We start from the raw sequence: 20,953 nt of genomic DNA, 5'->3' as shown, positions 1-20,953 counted from the left end.
ACTGTGAAGAACAACATCTCATTTCCTTATACTTTAGGAATGCAGCATAGCAGGTGTGAATTGGCACAGCAGTGCATTTTACATACAATTTTTTTTTTTTTTACCAAAATGCATGTGACTAATGCCACCCACAAAACCAATTTATCTAGATTCTGTCAGCTCAGCCACTTTCACTTTAATAGTGAAGCACATGATAAATCTATTACAAAATATAGCAGAATCATGATATTTTACAGTTATTTATGAAGAAATCCTTATTAATAATATATTTATATTGAATATTAAAATAGAATACAATACTAGTTCAGTATGTAAGTTTTAATGTTTAGGCGTTCACAAAAATTACAAAAAAAAAAAAAAAAAAAAATATCCAGTGAGTAGAAGTTCTTAGAGATCTTATAAAAGCTTATAGAAAAGCAACCATAAACTCAAAAACGAAGTTCAAACAAAAGGTGCTTCCTCTGTAATTAATTTAGCAGTGCTCATTGGACAAAGGATTCATAAAGAAATAATAATTATATATAAAAAAAAAAAGTCCAAGTCACTTGAAATGTAGGTGAAAAAGTTCAAAAGCGTTTATTCCCATGATTATTATTTACAATTGAAATCTGAATTATTAAACCCCCTTTGAATTTTTTATTCTTTTTAAAATATTTCCTAAATGATGTTTAACAGATTCAGGAAATGTTCACAGTATGTCTGATAATATTTTTTCTACTTGAGAATGTCTTATTTGTTTTATTTATTTTTATTTTATTTTATAAGAAACATTTTAAGGTTAAAATTATTAGCGCCCATAACCTGCCTAGTTAACCTAATTAACCTAGTTAAGCCTTTAAATATCACTTTAAGCATAATAGAAGTGTCTTGAAACTTTTCTAGTCAAATATTTTTTATTATTTACTGTCATGATGGCAAAAATAAAATAAATCAGTTATTAGAGATAAGTTATTAAACTATTATGTTTAGAAATGTGTTGAAAAATTTCTCAGTTAAACAGAAAAAGGGGAAAAAAATAAACCAGGGCTAATAATTTAGGGGGTTTAATAAATCTGATTTCAACTGTAAAAAACAAGTGCCTTTAACTTGCCTTCATAAGGGTTACACTATTTAGGTGTGTCTAGGGTATATTTCAACACTCAGTCTCACATGACACAATAAAAAAAAAAACTGAACAGTAGAGAAAGTTATATACAGTAGTTAACACAATATTGTCAACTCCAATTGTATTTCTTTTTTGCCTATCTTTTTCTAATCTACTAATTAGAAACTATTTTTCTCAACACCCTCAATCTAATCATGTCTTCCTTATTGGGATCTAAAGTAATGATAGATTTTTAAAACAAACCATTATTGTCTTTTACCAACAGTTTTTTCTAATTAGCTTTACTTTTCCACACAGTCATAGCTATAATCTACTGAATGTTCTCACTTTGTATTTAAATAATTTATTTGTATGAATCAGTCTTCATCATTTATCATAACTGAGTGTTTTGTTTACCATGTAACAAAATATTTATGCTTCCTATTTTATCCAGTATTTTTGTAAGTATTATTTCTGAGTTGGACATCAGACTGACAGAAAATAAACAGCAATAGAATGTAAGAGCTACAGAAATTTCAGCTCGCAAAACACATTTTAGGACTTCTTGGGTTATCAACAAAAAGTCTATTCGACTTAAGTTCGATTTACAACTTATTACAGGTCTATTTTATGAATGTTGCTTTTCTCAGGCTTAACATGTTTCCAAACATCTGAGAGAGAATTATTTATACAAAAAAATTGCAATGCATTCTTTATTTTTATAAGAAGTATATTTTGTTGGAAATCTATCCATCAAAAACAATTAAAGTCAGCGCATACATTCATATTATCAGTTGAGAAAGTGCTTTCAAATTCCCAGTAGTCCCTGATATTTGTTTTAGCAAAATTTTGTTCTTTTTTTGTTCATTAGCACCACCAATCAGTGGAGCACATTTAATTATTAAGGCCGCAGTAATCCAGTGTCCATCTGTATTTTCTTTAACTACTTTTCTATGGCAGTCATTCACGCATATGGCTCACCAGCAGATTTATAAGTAGGCAAACAATATGGTGTCCCCACTATCCTCCTATTGGTAACTCCAAAGATTGATTCTTCTGTAATGGAATGTTTCTCCCGCAATAAAATACACTTTGCCTGTTGCAAAATAAAAATGTAGATTTCCTCTAATGCTGAATTTAAGCCCCCTGGTATTTAATGAAAATAAAAGAAAACTTGGAACTAAATGTAAACATACACTTCAATCATAGCTAACAAGCTAGCAATAACACACCACAAATAACTGTGTGAGGAAAAAAAAAAAGAGTAACGATTCCCTTGGTCCCTTTAAACATGACCACTTTTCTTATTTGTGCACCCTAGTCGATTCCATTAAATATTTCCTTCTACTGGGAAAATCTGAATATTTTCTATGAATCCAAAAGGCCCTCGAAAATATGCTCTCTTCCTCTGATCTCTTGCCTCTTTAATCTTTGGTCACAAGTGCTACCATGCCATCTTGTCCTCCTCGTTTAGATCCTCTGCGAATCGAATACCAGCCTGTAAGCATACATCGCATTCTTTTGATTAAAATTTTCCAGATTTTATTTTCTAAATTCTCATTTAAAGGGCACATAGTTTACCCCTTTTTTATGATTTAATATTAGTATTAAGGTTCTTCTGAGTGTGCCAGTTTAGGTTCAGTTCAACACATAGTTCAGATGTTTTTATTATAATGTGTTCAAAAGTGTTGTTTTGGGGGCGTGTACACAGTTTGCTGTTTTTGGGGCATGTAGCTTCACATAAAAATTAGTTTCAAATTCCCGGCCAACGTATCAAGGGGCGGAGCCAAGAGCTTGCCCGCTCTGTGTTTGGCAACAAACAGGCAGACAGAGACGCTGCATGAGAAGATCAGCATTTAGCCTTACATGTACGCCTCGGCCACAGACCAAGCAGAGAGTAAACAATCATTTGTGTCTTTGTATAGTTTCTCAGACAACTGTGTGCTGGTTTAAAGTGCCGAGCTTGTACACAGACTAATAACCACGCACACTGAATTAACTTTGACTGAGGCACCGGATGACCCGCTTAGAGCCGCAATATGGCACACCAGACACGGACATTCGCATGTTCAGATGGCACTCTGTGGTAGAGATCAGCACGGGACTAAATGTTGAATCCCGCCAAGTTCTAGCCCGAATTTGTCGCCCCGTTTTCTACCCGCCGCGCCCGTTCACGCTAATGAGCAGGGGGAGAACAAAACCGAAAACCACCCAGCTATACGCTATACAGAGTTCAGACAGCCACAAGCTGTATGTATAAACACACACACATAAGCACGTTCTTTCTCTCTCTCTCTCTCTCTCTCTCTCTCTCAATCTCTCTCTGTCTCTCCCTCTCTCTCTCTCACACACACACACACACACACACACACACACACACACACACACACACACACACACACACAGACAGCAGCACAAAGGTCTCTTCGCGCGCACACACAGCAACAAAGCGACACTCATGTGAGGCAAAGGTGCTCGCACTTTACAGCTGCACCTAGTTAAGATCACACGCACAGGGAGCTTCTGTGACCTCAAGAAATGCAAACAGCTGAAGTTTAAGGTAGACACAATGAAAAGTACACGTTTGCAAACCTACCAAATGCTGATCTTGTGTTGAGCCCAATGAGCCTTACATCTAAAAATAGAGCAAGGGTGTTCCTCTAGTGACACCGCTTTGACTCACACGCTGAAAATGGCGGACGTGAAATGACAAACTGAGGATATGGTGACGCGCCTGTCAATCAATATTGGTGGGCGGGGGGACCGCACTCCTACGTAAAGTTGCAGTCGATCTAAAAACCGCTCCAATTGGTCCACCGTTTTTTGTTAAATTGAAAAAAAAAAAAAAACGGACTGTGTGTGTTTATATCACCCCAATATGACGGTCTATACACTATATTTATACACATGTCTGTTCAGACAACTTAAAAAGTAGATTTTTCATCATAGGTGCCCTGAACAAGGACTTGAACAAGGACTTGCATACTGCTAGACGATATTAAAAAACAGTAGTTAGCTTTCACAGTTAGGCTGATGATACTCAACTACATCTTCTCTCAACCTGGTAATTTGTATGAAATTAACATTGTATAGCTGATATAAAAAATAGGATGACTAGTAACTTCTTATTATTAAATTCAGATAAAACTGAGGTCTTACTTATATGACCCAAAAACCTCACATGCAAAAACCTAGAACAGTGTAACCCTTGAGGAATTTTTACTTCAGTCCTCATCTTTAGCCAAAAATTTAGGGATGATTTCTGATAGCAACCTGTAATTTGAAGGCCAGATTTCAAGCATCTGTAAAACTGCATTTTTTCATCTTAAAAATGTTGCCAAACTTCGTCAAATGCTATTATTGTCTGATGCGGAAAAGCTTATTAATGCTTTCATGAACTCTCGGTTAGACTATTGTAATACATTAGGCATTTGCCCTGTTGGTATAATAAACAAACTTCAGCTGGTTCAAAATGCAGCTGCTGGAGTGCATTCTAGTACAAAGAAGTATGATCATATAACTCCAGTTCTTTCATCATTGCATTGGCTTCCTCTTAAATTTTTTATAAATTAAAAAATTTTATTGACTACCAACAAATCCCTGAATGGCTTAGCTCCCCAGTATTTGAGGAGCTCCTGGGTTATTATAGCCCATCACGTCCTCTAAACTCAATTAATGCTAGTCCATTGATTATTCCCAGAATATCAAAATCAACTATAGTTGGTAGATCTTTCTCATATCTGGCACCTAAACTCTGGAACAGCCTTCCTAGAACAGTTCGAGAAGCAGAACCACTCTGTGAGTTTAAAACTACATTAAAGACACATCTCTTTGCATTAGAATACACATAAAACAAAAAGGGCTCTATTTTGATGATCCATGCGCAAAGTCCAAAGCACAGGGTGCAAAAGCATTAAGGGCGTGTCAGAATCCACTTTTGCTATTTTAAGGACGGAAAAATCCGCTTTGCACCATGGCGCATGGTCTAACAGGGTTGAGCTTATTCTCTTAATGACTTATAGGTGTGTTTTGAGAATAAACCAATCAGATCTCATCTCCCATTCCCTTTAAGAGTCAGTTGTGTCGCGTCATGGCGCATTTGCTATTTACATGGCAGATTTGTAAGTGGAAAAACTGAACACTTCACTAGCAAGAAAACAGTTAAACAGAGCATCTGCAGCGAGCGAATGAGAGATGAGCCTCCTCATTCTTTACTTTCACTCTCATGGATACGCACAGACATCTATCAGCCTAGACATAATTAATTTCATTTTTTAAGCGCAAATATTTGTTTCAAAACTATTTCTAAATTCAGTTCTAATTTCCAGCAAATGTACGAATGAGCAATAATAACGAAGTGTGGTCTAAAACCCGAGTTATATCCTAATACACCTGCTATGCCCCATATGGTCTAAAACCTGACAGGTGGGCAAACCTAAACTTGTTTTTAATAAAACATATATAAATATACATATACTAAATACTACTGCTAATAATAATAATATTATACAAAAGCAAGTTGTTATGAATAAACTAAAAAAAACTCCCGATATGAAGGGGGCATGAAAGTGTGGTTTTTATATTGAGGAAAATAATATTTTTTGTAATCTTTTAATCCTTTAATTCTTTTTCATTTGTAAAGATATTTGTGTTATGCTCTACATCCTGTGTATATTAAGCAATGTGTAAGTGAGGCGCACAAATAACCCGATCTGCGCTGGACTATAAACCAGCTTTGATCTGGTCTATAGAACAGTCTATTTAAGTTTCTCAAAATAGCAATGCGCCATGCAATGCACCTCAACACACCTCCTTTTTTAGACCAGAACGCCTATGGGCGCACATATGGCGCAAATGCATTTGCTTTTTAAAGAGCGTGATGCAAAACATCAAAATGACTCTTGCGCCAAGCTGAAACTAGCAAACAACAATTGCGTCCCGCCTTGCACAATGCGGCTAAATGATTGTTAGTCTGCATTATTTAGGGCAACTGGTGTTGTAAAAAAATAGTAATAATTTTACAGTTTATTTCCGGTAGCTGGGGTGCACAAGAAATTTGGCCATAGGAGAAATGGTTATGCCCAACTGAGCCTGGTTTCTCTCTAGGTTTTTAAACTTTCCCAAGTTGCTAAAGTTTGCTCCTCGCCGCTGTTGCCACTGTTTCATTGTTCGGGACTTGTGGAGCTGGCTATTGATGGATTTGCTCTTTAGTGTCTGGACTTCCAGGAGTGATATTTCATAGTCAGCCAGGACAGCACAGTAAAAATGGAGTGTGGCAGGTATCCACGAGCAGGACACGCTTACAGGCATTTCCTGAGAATGAGGTGGTGGAACAGGTTAAAAGGGAAATTATTGCTAATCTTTTCATCTTATTATTTCATATCTCCCTTGTTCTAAATTTACCACCAGTTTGGTGAGCTTTACAAAGACAGGTGGTTACAGGAAAACAGTAGGAATCACAGTAAGAATCATTTATAATAAAGGTTCTTATCTCATGCCATTCATAAATTGATAAATCCATCAGTTGATGATCCCAGGAATGATGTAGTGCAGTGGTTCTCAAACTTTTTTCATCAGATACCACTTCAGAAAACATTGTCCCTCCAAGTACCACTATATGACCAGTATTAAAATACAATAGTGTAGTAGGCCTATTTAAGTAGCTACAGCTCTGCACAGTTTAAAAACGTGGCAGATTAATTATTATTATTAATAAATTAATTAATATTTATTATCATTGGCCACTTTAAACCTTATAAATAGTTTAAACATTAACACTGCTGTGTTTATATGTAAAAAAAAAAAAAAAAAACAAACAAAATAAAATGTCAACGTTTAAATTAAAATGTGCTTTTAAAAGTTCATTAAAATGGTAGACTTATGTTCTTTAAAAGTAAAAAAAAAACTCCTGTACTTCTATTTAAAGTGTTAACCTATAGTATAATATTCATCAAAGCCTGGAAATGCTGCTTGGACCTCATAAATATAGGCTATATGTCATCATGTTCATATACGAACCATTTTTGAAAAAAAATTTTAAATATATGTTGCATGTACATATGACATATTGGATTACTCTGCGTACCACTAGAAGGCAGCCCGCATACCACTAGTGGTACATGAACCACAGTTTGAGAGCCACTGATGTAGAGTACCATCAGCCAAGAAGAACTTTTGGGAGGACACAGTCTGAATGTTTCAACCTACAACTCAGATTCTTTCACACACACTCTTGGAAAAAGGTCATTCTACAACCTGTATCCAGTACCACTTGCACTTACGCCTCGGTCAGATCACATGATTTTGGCATGATTTTCTTCCCGTAGGGTGTTGTAGAGATTCGTAAACGACAAATAGGCGTCGTGACACAAGATTTAATCGTTTTTTCTAGTGTAATGTGGCATCCCAGCCGGCACAAGACCGACCTTCAACATTGAAATATGGTTGAAATAAGGTCAGATGTGTTTTAAACATTGAAATAATGTTGATACAATGTTTCATTTTAAACTATTGTAAAACAGCCTTCATATGACCAGGCTTCAACGTTTAAATGCGTTTGAAAAAACGTTAGTTGTTGCTATAAAGTTTCAACAATGTTGAATGATAAATGGCTGAAAAAAAGTTACAGAAATTCTTATTCAAGTCAACGTTGACATTTTTTGTTGAAATAACGTCATGGCTTTACCCAATATTCAACAACATTTTGGTGGTTATCATCGGAGGAAGTTGGAATCATAATTACGGACACCTGCAGTTCAACAGAATTCAGAGGTAAGCATGTTTTTCAATGCTTAACATGTTTTGTTTATCCCAAATTTTGTTTTACACACAGTTAATCTTAAACGTGACTTTTGAGTTATAGTGTTTTGAATTTTGAAGCATTTAAAACTTTCTACTTTGTTTAGTAGTCTTGTTTGCGCTCCGGTTGATGCAGCAGCTAACCTCGAGGTAGGCTAATGTTAACGTACATGTTTAACGTTAGTCTAAATTTGGGTTTTTACCTGTTTTATTTGGCAAATTCAAATCGATAAACTCCAAACGCGGTTTAAAGTTACTGAGCAACGTTATAAAACAATGTATTTTTTATACGCTCTATAATTAAAGTTATTTTGACAAAGTGAACTGCTGTCGTTTCATTGTTGTGTTTTTTTTTTTCTTTTAGAGATGTAACTTACTCCATAGAAGCACTAACTTGCACAGCATTGAATGGAAAAGACTTTGTCCATGTGCAAGTTTACTAAGATAACCTTACCTTTAACTAAGTTATCTGTTAAAAATTATTGGTGCTTTGGTTGGTGATAATTTCTTTTTAAATGCCTGTGTTAACAAACCATGTTTGTTTATTGATTGTTGACTGGCTATGTTGTGATATTGTATTGTTATATTGATATTATTATTGTAATATTATGTTGTGATGTCATGCTATGTGACAATATTATGGGACAAATATGTTTTAGTCAGAAAAGAATGTTTGAATTATACTTTGTATAGCAGCAGATAAGAGGTGTATGGGTTTAACCTTTCTGAAAGGTCCAGTTGAGGGCATCAAGAACATGCAGATGGCCTAAACCTGTGTCAGCCTGGACAGACTGCTGTTCTGCTACACCACGCCAATGCTTTTGTGTGGATGTCTGACTAATACTGTGTTCTCTCAAGGTATTACTGGAGCAAAACAACAGCACCCGTTACAGTGAAATGTGTGTTTAAATTATCTGGACTAAGACCATCTCTAGAACATTGCTGTCTGTAGAGCATGAGGCGCATTTCATGTCAAATATTCTAGTTTGTGTTCTGAAGATGAACAGGTCTCTGGGATGACACAAGTGACTAATAAATAACAGAACTGTGTGTTGTCTACATGTAGAGCCGTAGTCCACCAAAGCTGCTTCACCAATTGATTCATGGTACAGTCCTCCTTAAGCATTCTGCCACTTTGGGGTTGATGCTATCTAAAATAGTAAGTGTCTCCAAACTGGACCTATATTTCTGCCCATTTTAAAGTGGTTACAGTCACATATCAATTGCTCAAGAAGCATTCAGTGAATCCCTGTTTACGATATGTCTTATACATACAAACACACATGGTTGAAGTCAGTATTATTAGCCCCTCTGAATTATTCGCTCCCTTGTTTATTTTTCCCCAATATCTGTTTAACAGAGAGAAGTTTTTTTTCAACACAATTCTAAACATAATAGATTTAACTTATAATTAGACATAACTCATTTCCTATAACTGACTAAGTTTATCTTTGTCATGATGACATGAATAATATAAAGGTTAGGGTAATTATGCAAGTTATTGTTTAACAATGAATTGTTCTGTAGACTATCCAAAAAAATATATAGCTGAAAGGGGCTAATAATTTTGTCCTTAAAATGGTGTTTAAAAAAGTAAAAACTGCTTTTATTCTAACCTAAATATAACAAAGACTTTCTTCAGAAGAAAAAAAATATTTTCAAACTTACTGTGAAAATTTCCTTGCTCTGTTAAACATCAATTGGTAAATATATATATATATATATATATATATATATATATATATATATATATATATATATATATATATATATATATATATATATATATATATATATATATATATATATATATATATTAGGGCTGTAACGATACACCAAACCCACGATTCGGTTCGTATCACAATTTTTGACCCACGATTCGAATCACGATTTTTTATTTTATTTTTTTCGTGTGGGGTGGGGAAAAAAAAGATTTTTAAAACTATTTTAATAAAATAACATTTGAAAAATCTTTATAAACTAAACATCAAAGAACAATATTAACTATGCAAATTATTAACAATATAAATAGCCATATATAAAATAAATAAATAGCCAAAGCTATATCACTTCTGTTTTCTTACAAAATACTGTTGAAAAACCAAACTAATTTCCATTGTTTAGATGGTTCAAGCATGTTGAAAATTATTTTTCAATCAAGTTCTCTTGCATAGAAAAAGTAAATTAAATAGCTAGGGATGCTCATTTCGTTAATTTTGCTAACCGACAACCGCCTCTAATCGGTTATTAACGGTGAACTGGTCAGATTACTATTAATTTTATATTAAACAAATTGACGTGTCTATTTTGTGTATGACACATTAAATATTGCATTTTAAAATACTGATTTATTTTTATATATTAATAGCGGAACAGAACAGAGCTTCTTCACGCACCTGCAGTGTTTAGCACAGAAGAGCAGAATAATCTAAATAAAATAAATAAAATAAATAGGACTGCCCTAAATTATTTTCACTTAAATAATTAATTTATATTACAAAACGAAAATACTGACTGATTCTTTTTAATAACCGGCATAGGCTTTTTTTCCAATCATATGTTTATTTCTTCTGTCAAATAAAAATCGCAGACTTCCTCAAATTGCCCGCTCCATGGAAAATATGCATTTATTTAATGCCCCGCTGTTATTATTATAATCACAAAACCTTTTACATTTTAATAGAAATCCTTATTTTAAAGATTGTGTCCTGATATAGCCTATGGTTTCCTCTCTCTCCCTCGCGGTTCAAGTGCGCGCGCTGCGTGATGAAAAGACAACAACACGCGCTCATATGTAGACTTTTTGTAAACAGATTGTTTAAATATGATATTGCATTAATCTGCGTACATGCTTTAAGCTGTAAAATAATAAGTAAAGCCTATTTGTTGCGTTTATTACGCAGATCCAGGTCAACATAAGCGCTGGTTTAGGATCAACAGGTCTGTATCAAACAGCAATATTCTTCTTCCATTTTGCTTCTTTAGCAAATGTGTCTGTAGGCACGGGTTATACGTTATCATCCCGCAAATTAAGTATGCCTTGCAGTTAAACAAGTGGCCGAAAACAGGGCGCACCTTACTGCCTTTATATGTTGACAAGGAAAAAAGAGGAGGCGCGGTCCTCTTATAAACGACTGAATCAGCTGGGTATCGATTGTGCAAAAGTGTTGCTGTCTGTGTTGTTACAAATTTAATATTTAATACTATTGTGATATTCAAGATTTGTATATTCATACAGCTCTGGATAACTTAAAACAACGATTAGACCTTCAGAGCGGTGTTAATGCGTCCTGAAGTAAAGCGAAACGGCTATAAACTCTAGCAAGATAGACTGATTATATGCAGAGCCATATACCTTTATCTCTAAATAAAATAGGCTATAACTATAGAAACTGTGTTTATTTTAACTGAAAGCTTCGTCGTGTTTTCTGACCTCACGCACCTGTCAGTCAGCACTCCCAAAGGTTCAAACAGAAAGCGCACTGCACGGTTACAGAAAAGTTTGGCTGTTAACTGACATCTGATGAATGCCCATCCCTCTCTGCGCAGCCACATTAACAGTGTGAGCAAATCATCGTATATGCGCTAAAAATCCGGCCGCTTTGACAGCATTGGCAATGTTTCTGGCGTTGTCGGTTGTCAAGCGGGGTTAAGTTGGTTTTGTTTTTGATATTCTTGACACATTCAGACGGTCCCTTACTAATAGCTCCGTGCGAGCTCTCCCGGCTAAATATTGCGAGGGCTTAAACGGAGCAGTGCTTGTAATGTCGAACGAAAAAAAGTGTTAATTAGCTCAACTTTTGCAGGCACGCGTGACGTTATTGGAAAGGTATCACGGGGTGGGTGTGTCGCGATTCTTCCTTATTACACCGCGACACAGGATCGTAGATCTGAGTTTCGCGATTTCGATTTTATATCGTGTATCGTTACAGCCCTAATATATATATATATATAACAGTGCAAGGAAATTTTCTCAGTATGTCTGATAATATTTTATATCAGGCAATTTTAGTTTTACCTATCATTTCAAAGGGGATTTGTGAGGTTTATCAGTCTGGTATAAGTCGGCTCACTGAAATGATAGCTTAAATAATGATAAACAAAATCTACCTCTCTGCTGATTCTGTGTGGTTTTATTCTTTTTTTTCTCTTAGTTGAACATGATAATTCAATTGACCAGGATTGTGCACAGGTATCTTCATTCACATGTATTTTGCCTTGTGTTCATGTTTTTTCACTGTCTTTTTTCCTTTTAGACAACACATGTCTCATGTTATCTGGTTTATATTTAGCATCAGGGTACTGTGAGGAACATCTCATTTCCTTACCGTAGGTTTTCTAAACATCATTACTTTGAATCAAGACTGTTAAAGGAATGCAGCATAGCAGGTGTGAATTGGCAAAGCATTTAGGTGATTTACCAAAGCACATGTGACTTTACCTAATGCCACCCACACAACCAGTTCATCAAGATTATTCTGTCAGCTCAGCCTTCACTAACACAAAAATACACTATGAAAAATATAGCAGAATAGTGATTTTTTAACAGTAATTTATAATTAAAACAATAACTATTATAAAATATTTATATTAAATATTAAAATAGAATACAGCAGCTCAGTAAACTTAATTTTTAAGCTGATACAAAGATTGTATGATAAAAAAAAATCTTGCGAGAAGCAGTTCTGATGTCAGAGATCAGAGAAAAATGATCAGACTGGTTCAAACCTATAAAACAAAAACCATAGCCCAAAAACATTTGTCTCAACCAAGGTTTGTAAAAAAAAAAGTATCTCTGAATGCACAAGACTAGACATCATACCTTGAAGCAGAATAACTTCAGCTGTGGAAGAGCGCAGTGGGACACTCTGTCAGCAAACAACTAAAAACTAAGACTTAAGTAAAAAAATAATAAAAATTGTCTGATCTGATGGGTCTTGATTCGTGCTTCAACATTCAGATGGCAGAGTAAAAATCTGGCATTAAAGAACACTATGCAGTATGCAACTCTCTCTCTTTCTCGCGGTGCCCCCTTGTGGTTGATAAGTGTAATTGTCCATTACCAATGTCATAAAACTGTTGTTGTGCTCTTATATGGGTAACACTCTATAACATTTGTTGATTAATTGGTGTAAGCTGACACCTCGTTTGAAAGCAAGTGCACCAAGTAGGAAAAATAGCCTGAGTTACACTACACAATGTTCCACAAATATCACACATGGCAGCCAGTTGCCTCTTTCAGCTTGTGCCATAAAGTGTAACTTAGGCCAATCAATTAAATTTGTTTATTTCTACAGCACTTTTACAATGTAGATTGTGTCAAGGCAGCTTAACATAGAAGTTCTAGTCAATTTGACTGTGTCAGTCCAGTTTTCAGAGTTTAAGTTAAATTTAGTTCAGTTCAGTTAAATTTTACAGCTGAAAGAGAAAACGTTGAAGAGCAAATCCATTGATGTGCTGCTCCGCAAGTCCCAAACCAAGCAAGCCAGTGGTGACAAACCACTGTTTAGGCTTGTGTCTGATCAGTGAACAGTTAAAGCTGCTTGTGTAATGGTGTGAGAAGTATTTTCATTTTCGCCTGCAACATCATTCATTTATCACCATAAACATGATGACCCAAGCTTAATTGACTTAATTGAGCTTGACTTTCATAATCGTCTGACACTTCATGTGTGCAACTTCAAAGAAGAGAGAACTGCCTAAACAAACCTAGAAAGTACATAGTTTCAGCTGGATTTTCGTTTAAGTTCATTTCAGTTTGTTATTTAACTTTGTTTAAAACACAGGTGTCAAACTTGTGTTCCTGGAGGGCTGCAGCTCTGCACAGGTTAACTTTAACCTTAAATAGACCTTCAGTCCTTCAGACTTGTTTGAAACCCACAGGTAAGTGTGTTGAAGCAGGGTTGAAACTAAACCATGTAGGGCTAAGGCCCTCCTGGAACTGAGTTTGACACCCCTGGTTTAAAAGCAGGGCCTTAACCAGCACTTTCTTCCACCCTCAATGCCAAAGCTGAGGTAAGTTCCTTGAGCAAGGCACTGAACCCCCAACTGTGTTCACGGGTGTAAGTTAATTTGGATAAAATTGCTAATGCTTAAAGTAAAATGAAAATGGGCTGAAGCACACGTACATCATTATGATGTGAGAGAAAAGCTTCTCAAACTATGAAAAACAAGGTACAAGACTCTGGATGGATGAACATCAATGCCATGTATCATGCCTGGAGGATACCAGGCAATGCTCATCCAGAGATCCTTAATAATAAAACCCAAGTCCAATGCCCTTAGACTGAGCTGTAAATTTCAACTTCCAACCAGATGAACACAGAGTCTAAACAATTCATGAGTGTCTTAGGGACATTGAGTGCTTAACAAAGCTTAAGAGGGACAAGAGTAGAACCACAGAACCTCCCAAATGCTGATGTGCAAGCCTTATTGCATCACACCCAAAGTTTTAAGCTATTCAATGACAAAGGTGCACCTTAGTTCATTCTATGCCATGTAAACATGTAAAGGGATAGTTCATCTAATACTGTAAATGTACAGTTAATTTGCTTACCCACTTTTTATTCAGTAAAACATTAAAGATTTTTTGTTAAACCAGTGGTCAATAGTCAAAAATAAACACATACTGTACAAACAACAACTGCAATTCAGTACCGAAGGCTCCTCGTGATACATTGAGGTCTTGTGATGCGAAACAATATTATTAGCTTAGCTAAAAATCTTTAATGTACCACTAAAGTCACCTACATCTTTAGTTGCCTGAGGGCGAGTAAATTAACTGTAAATGTTCATTTTTGGGTGAACTATCTATCCCTTTAAGATTTTCATTTTCAGCGCTTTACAAAGTAAAAAAAAATATATATATATAGAGACACAAGTCTCTCACTGTACAAAATAAATAAAGTATATTGTAAAGTGGATTTCATTCATTCATTCATTCATTCATTCATTCATTCATTCATTCATTCTATGATTGTGGTTGATTCAATTTAATTTATTATTATAATTCTTACTGATTGATTTTAATAATATTAGTATTATTTATTTACTTATTTATTTTTGTTCATTTATTTGTTTATTTTTGTTTTTCTAAATTTGTGCAAGTACAAATATTAAATAGATGACACATATTCCACTGATATAATGCATTTTTGGGTGAACTATCTATCCCTTTAAGATTTTCATTTTCAGCGCTTTACAAAGTAAATAAAAATATATATATAGAGACACAAGTCTCTCACTGTACAAAATAAATAAAGTATATTGTAAAGTGGATTTCATTCATTCATTCATTCATTCATTCATTCATTCATTCATTCTATGATTGTGGTTGATTCAATTTAATTTATTATTATAATTCTTACTGATTGATTTTAATAATATTAGTATTATTTATTTACTTATTTATTTTTGTTCATTTATTTGTTTATTTTTGTTTTTCTAAATTTGTGCAAGGACAAATATTAAATAGATGACACATATTCCACTGATATAATGCATTTTAAAATACTGAAAGTATGCAAACATGCATGACCTTTTGAGTATAATATATTATGCAAGTTTCCATTTCTTTCCACACACATCCAACACCAGCTCTTTCTTCAACTCACCCTCCTTTGCCTTTACTGATCAACTGCATCTAGAAGTTTTTTGAAGTTTCGCCTCACTCCACAGAGGACGATGCAGCACTTTAGTTGGAAAACAAGCTCTTCATCCTGATGGTAAAAGCCAATATCAGTAAGCTCATAATCAATGCCTCTCTCTGTAAAATTACAATGTCAAACAATAATTTAGAACAAATTTGGAACAAAATTAATCAATTTGAGACTTTGGAAATTATAATATATCAATATTGTATAAGCTGCTAGTGTTTTATTGTTATCCTACAGTATGGCACTCAGACATTAACGGTCAGGCTCCAGTTGCACACAACTACAAATACAATGACATAAAGGATTTTAAGTGCAACAGGATCCTACAGAAACTATTCTGATCAGATATACAACAGACATGTTTTAGTATGAGTGTATATTGTATACTGTCACTTTTGTTCAGTTTAATTCAAGATTCATCAAAAACATCCAAAGTTATGACACTTTCCATAAAGCCTTCAACAACTTTCTACCAATTCACATAGCTTTTCGCAGTGCCGTACAACAGAATTTTGCACGATAAAACTCTAGGGTGACCGCAGCATATAATAGGACTAAATTATACTCTGCAAACAAGCCTGTGCTGATCCTTAAAGAATTCACTTTTAGCATAAGAGCTTGCAGCAGGCTGCCAGTGCAGAATCATTGAGAGTTTGCTGACTGGCAAAGCTTTGGACACTTGTTGCTGGCCTCACATGGGCAACCCTCACTAGGCCCACACAGTGATTCTGCTTGTTTACAGCAGTTGTTTCTCAATAACACTCAATCATTTAATTATCTCTTTAGCTTCATCATCTGTTTCTTTCATTGAAAAAATTATATTTAAGTGAGCAAAGCTGATCAAAATTCAACATTGAGTTTTGTCAATGTTAAAAGAATGACACGAAAATTACTGTAGTAGGAAAGGTGTTTTCACAAACAACATGATAAAATAAGAAACACTGTCTGTTAAAATTATACAGTTCAAAGTGCCATACCCTAAAAACAGTCCAAATATCAACATATGCTTTAAACACAAGATATAGTCCACCAGTGTATATGCAATCCAAAAAAGTGATAATACACAACCTTGCTAGAATATTCTGGAAAAATAAATCCAGAAAACCCTATAATCCAGAAAAGTTTGGAAGCTGTAAGTAGTGTTGGCCATGCTGCTCTCTAAATATTGTTTTCCTGCTTCCTGTTTCCTCCAAATTGTTCTTAAAGGCATACACACACTAACATTTTAAAATGAATGAAATGTACTGACAGTATGGTAAATTAACTCTCAAGTGGCAGTGAAGCTCACATATAAGCCTTTCGAGCACACAAATCGGGGAGGAGCTATTGCAATTTTTCAATCTTCAAAATTCAAAGTGGGGCCTGCCAATGAAGCCAGGCTGTCCATGGAGGGCCAACACTAATGGGCCAAAGGGTCCTGCACTAGCAGCATGCTCTAGACTTAAAAGGTCTAGCCCAGGCCTTCATGTAATTAATGTGGCCTGTCTGCTAAATTCAGAATTTCTATAATATAATTATAATTTCATTCATTCATTTATTTTATTTTCGGGTTAGTACCTTTGGGTTGCCACAGTGGAATGAACCACTAAATTATCCAGCATATGTTTTACGCAGCGGATGCCCTTCCAGCCCCAACCCATCACTGGGAAACAATCATGCACACACACTCTTACTAAGTGTATGTGTGTGAATAAGAGTGTTTGGGTGTTTCCCAGTGATGGGTTGCAGCTGGAAGGGCATCTGCTGCATAAAAACATATGCTGGATAAGTTGGCGGTTCATTCTGATGTGGCGACCCCAGATTAATAAAGTGAATAAGCTAAAAAGAAAATGAATAAATTAAAATGGTAAAATTGTCATTATTAAAATAAACACCCGGACACCTGGATCACCCAGCAGCCCAAGACCGGTTACTCACTGAAGCTAACAGGACTGAGGATGGTCAGTACCTGGAAGGGAGACCACATAGGAAAACTATTTTGCTGTTGAAAGTGATGTTAGTGAGACCAGCAGGGGGCGCTCATCCTATGGTCTGTGTGAGTCCTAATGCCCCAGTTAAAGTGAAAGGGACACTATACTGTCAGTGGGCGCCGTCTTTTGGATAAGATTTTAAACCAAGGTCCTGACTCTCTTTGGTCATTAAAAATCCTATTGCACTTCTCGTAAAGTTAGTTACTGCTCGGGTGTAACTACGGTGTCCTGGCTAATTTCCCTCTTGGGCCATGACCATCATGGCCTCCCAATCATCCCCATTCACCGAATTGGCTCAATCTCTCCACTCCAACAATAGCTGGTGTGTGGTGAGCATACTGGCGCTGTTGTTTTGTGGCTGCTGTCGCATCATCCAAGTGGATGCCGCACACTAGTGGTGGTGTGGAGAGACCAATCTTATGATGGTGAAGCGCTTTGGGTGTATACCCATACACGATAAATGCACTATATAAATACACATTCCATACATTACTAAAGTTTCCCCAAACTGCAAAAACACTAGCAAAATCTGTCATTTTCCACTTTTTAAATGATAATTTTAAAGATTTATAGATAACTTTAAGATTATATACGCTTATGAAATTTGCTTTGATTACCACTGTAAAGTTTTGTACTATTATGCTTCACTTATTCAGCCATTTTTGGTCCCAGATTCATCACAGGAAACCCAGTGCTGGAAAACACCCATACAGTTTTTTACATTCACACAAGCTTGTTTCAGTAAAGCATTTGTTCACAATTTATACTGTAACTTATTCTTTGCACTACACAATTTCCTACAAATTCTGCTCGTTTTACAGTAAAATACTGTCTCTTGTTATTACAGCAAAACACTGGCTATTTTACAGTTTTTTACTTCATAATCTACAGTAAGGGTTAACAGTGCACTATAACAAAAAGTATCATTTACTCATTTATGCCTTTATTGATGTTTTAAGGTTACAGGTTTGTTCACCCCAAAATGAAAATGTACTCATTGTTTACTCACTCTCAAGTGGTCCCAAACCTTTTGAGGTCTCTTTCTTTTGTTAAACACTGAATACGATACCTTAAAGACAGCTCGAAACCTATAACAATTGACTTCCATAGAAAAACAAATACTATGCAATTTAATGGTTACATGTTTACAGCTTTCTACAAAATAGTTTATTTTTGTTCAACAGAAAGTTGAGTAAATGATGACAGAATTTTCAGTTTTGAGTGAACTATTAAAGTTTACCTTCTCCATCTAATTTTTGAACCCTTGTGTTGGGATACCCCAGAGTTAAATATATATATATGTGTGTTCTTGTGTTTTTAAGTATTAGAATTTAACTTTGTGAGTTGATGATGACTTTGCACAAGAACAAAAGGACACAAGATCCCTTATGAATGCATATTGAGAAACAGCCAATTTTATATTTCAGTTGCGTGTTTAGCTGACTTGTTTTTTAGCCTTTACCCTGCTTAACTTTATACAGTATGTACGTGTGTGTTTGCATGAACATACCGCTTTAGGTGCCAAATAAGCAGACCAGTTAGACAGGGGTGTTAATGGAATGCACATACTTGTTATTTAAAAAATGCAAATAAGCCACAAACAATAGAAAACAAATAAGACAAAAAAACAAACAAAAACCATGAATAGTGGAACATAATGGGCTCCATTTTAATTATCTTTTCAAGCGCCGACGGAAGCGTCAGCCAATCAGATCGCTGTATGCAAATACACCAGCTCAGACAGTGGCTTATTGCTGACTGAATTTCATTGGCTGACGCCTTATGATGATCACTTCAGCCCCAACTTCAGCCACGCCTTCAGTCAAGCATTGACGCTGAAGCCCCGTGTGAATGGGGCGTAATTGAGTCAAAGTTCAATATCAGTTTCTCAATGTGGTATACAAACTAAACAGTCCAACAGTCTGGTCCCAAAATAAAACTTCACGTGAATGCTTCCGCCCCTTGGATGTAGGTGTGTTGAATAAATGGATTATTCCTACCGGTACTGATGAAATAGATGAATCTCCTTATCGGCTGGGTTAACGAACAATTCAGCTGATCAGCTCACACTGTCACAGATCTCACGGCTGGCCACACCACTTTCATGACCGTTATGCCCCATTCACAGGGGGCTTCAGCGTCAACGCTTCCCATTCACTTTGAATGGGAGACGTCAGGCGTTGCCGAACTGCATTGTGGATCCATCAGCGCCACTTAAGAGGTGTTGCTCGCTGCAGAAGTTGGGACTAGCTCAACTTTTCAAGCGCTGATAGAAGTGTCAGCCAATCAGATCACTGTATGCAAATACACGAGCTTAGACAGTGGCCTATTGCTGACTGAATTTTATTGGCTGACGCTTCTATGATGATCGCTTCAGCCCCAACTTTAGACACGCCTTCACTTCAGTTGAAGCTGAAGCCCCGTGTGAATGGGGCGTTAAGCAGGTCGCACCCCAGAAGCGCCACTCAGCGGCGCGCCACGCAGCGCCATGCATTTTAGAGTTCTAAACATATGTTTCTATCAGGATACACACACCGGCGCCGCAAGTCGGCGGCTGTCGGCGGTGCCTGGCCACGACTCAGGACGCAGTTCATTTTTCAGCCGCGCCACAGAGCGACATCTGATTAGTTTTATGTTAAATATTATGCGAATGTGCGCATCTGGTGTGCGATACTTTAAACTGTCATGTGCGTGCCGTGTCACGGCGCCGAGCGGTGCTTCTGGTGTGTGACCTGTTTTACACTAACTGGGCTGGGCTCGCCATCTTTTGTTCCATTTTAATTCTCAACAGAAAAAAAAACAATCAGAGAAAGATCAAAATGGTCAAAAGTGTAGTTCAGTCGATGCTTCAAGTGATGTTCTAAGTAAAGATTAACTTCTAAGTTAAAATAAACAAAAATACAGCACAATTCACTGGTTTATATCAACTCAAAGCTCGACCGCGTGCATGTTCAGGAACATTCCCTGACTGTGTCAACAAGAAAAGAAAAGGAAAAACGGCTTTCTTTCTAGAACAAGGGTCACCAACATGATGCCCGCGGGCACCAGGTAGCCCGCGAGGATCACATGAGTTGCCCTTGGGCCTGTTATAAAATTTGCTTACCATTGCACCACATAACAGGAAGCTGCATCTAATATTTTTTGTAGCTATTCTTTTTAAAACACACTTGCATTGGTTGATATTTATCTGTTTCCAATCATTGTTGACAACTATTGTCAGAAATCATTAACATGATCAGTGTCTTCACATAGATGAATATCATTAATTATTAATAACATATAATTGAAAGTAAATTGAGCAAATTTGTTATTAGGAAGTGTGTATCAAACTGGCAGCCCTTCACATTAAACGATACCCAAGAAGTAGCTCTCAGTTTCCTAAAGGTTGGTGACCCCTGCTCTAGAAGTTGCGGAGCGCCTTCTACAGGAACCCATAGGTGACTAAA

The 20,953-nt window shown here is 36.0% G+C and overlaps 1 long non-coding RNA gene across 1 annotated transcript in view; it reads right to left on the bottom strand.

The window, feature by feature from the left end:
• Positions 1-16,714, bottom strand: part of LOC141381173 (uncharacterized) — a 70,085-nt gene extending 53,371 nt beyond the window's left edge. Inside the window, exons 1-2 of the long non-coding RNA XR_015480638.1 lie at positions 16,606-16,714; positions 15,496-15,600 (exon numbers count right to left, since the gene is read on the bottom strand). This is a non-coding gene — a long non-coding RNA (uncharacterized LOC141381173). The remainder of the gene's footprint in view (positions 1-15,495; positions 15,601-16,605) is intronic.
• Positions 16,715-20,953: the final 4,239 nt, after the last annotated feature.

Source organism: Danio rerio, chromosome 3, assembly GCF_052040795.2.
Source record: "Danio rerio strain M-AB ecotype USA chromosome 3, GRCz13ab, whole genome shotgun sequence".
Classification (NCBI taxonomy): Eukaryota; Metazoa; Chordata; class Actinopteri; order Cypriniformes; family Danionidae; genus Danio; species Danio rerio.
This window is presented reverse-complemented; position numbering and strand designations above follow the sequence as displayed.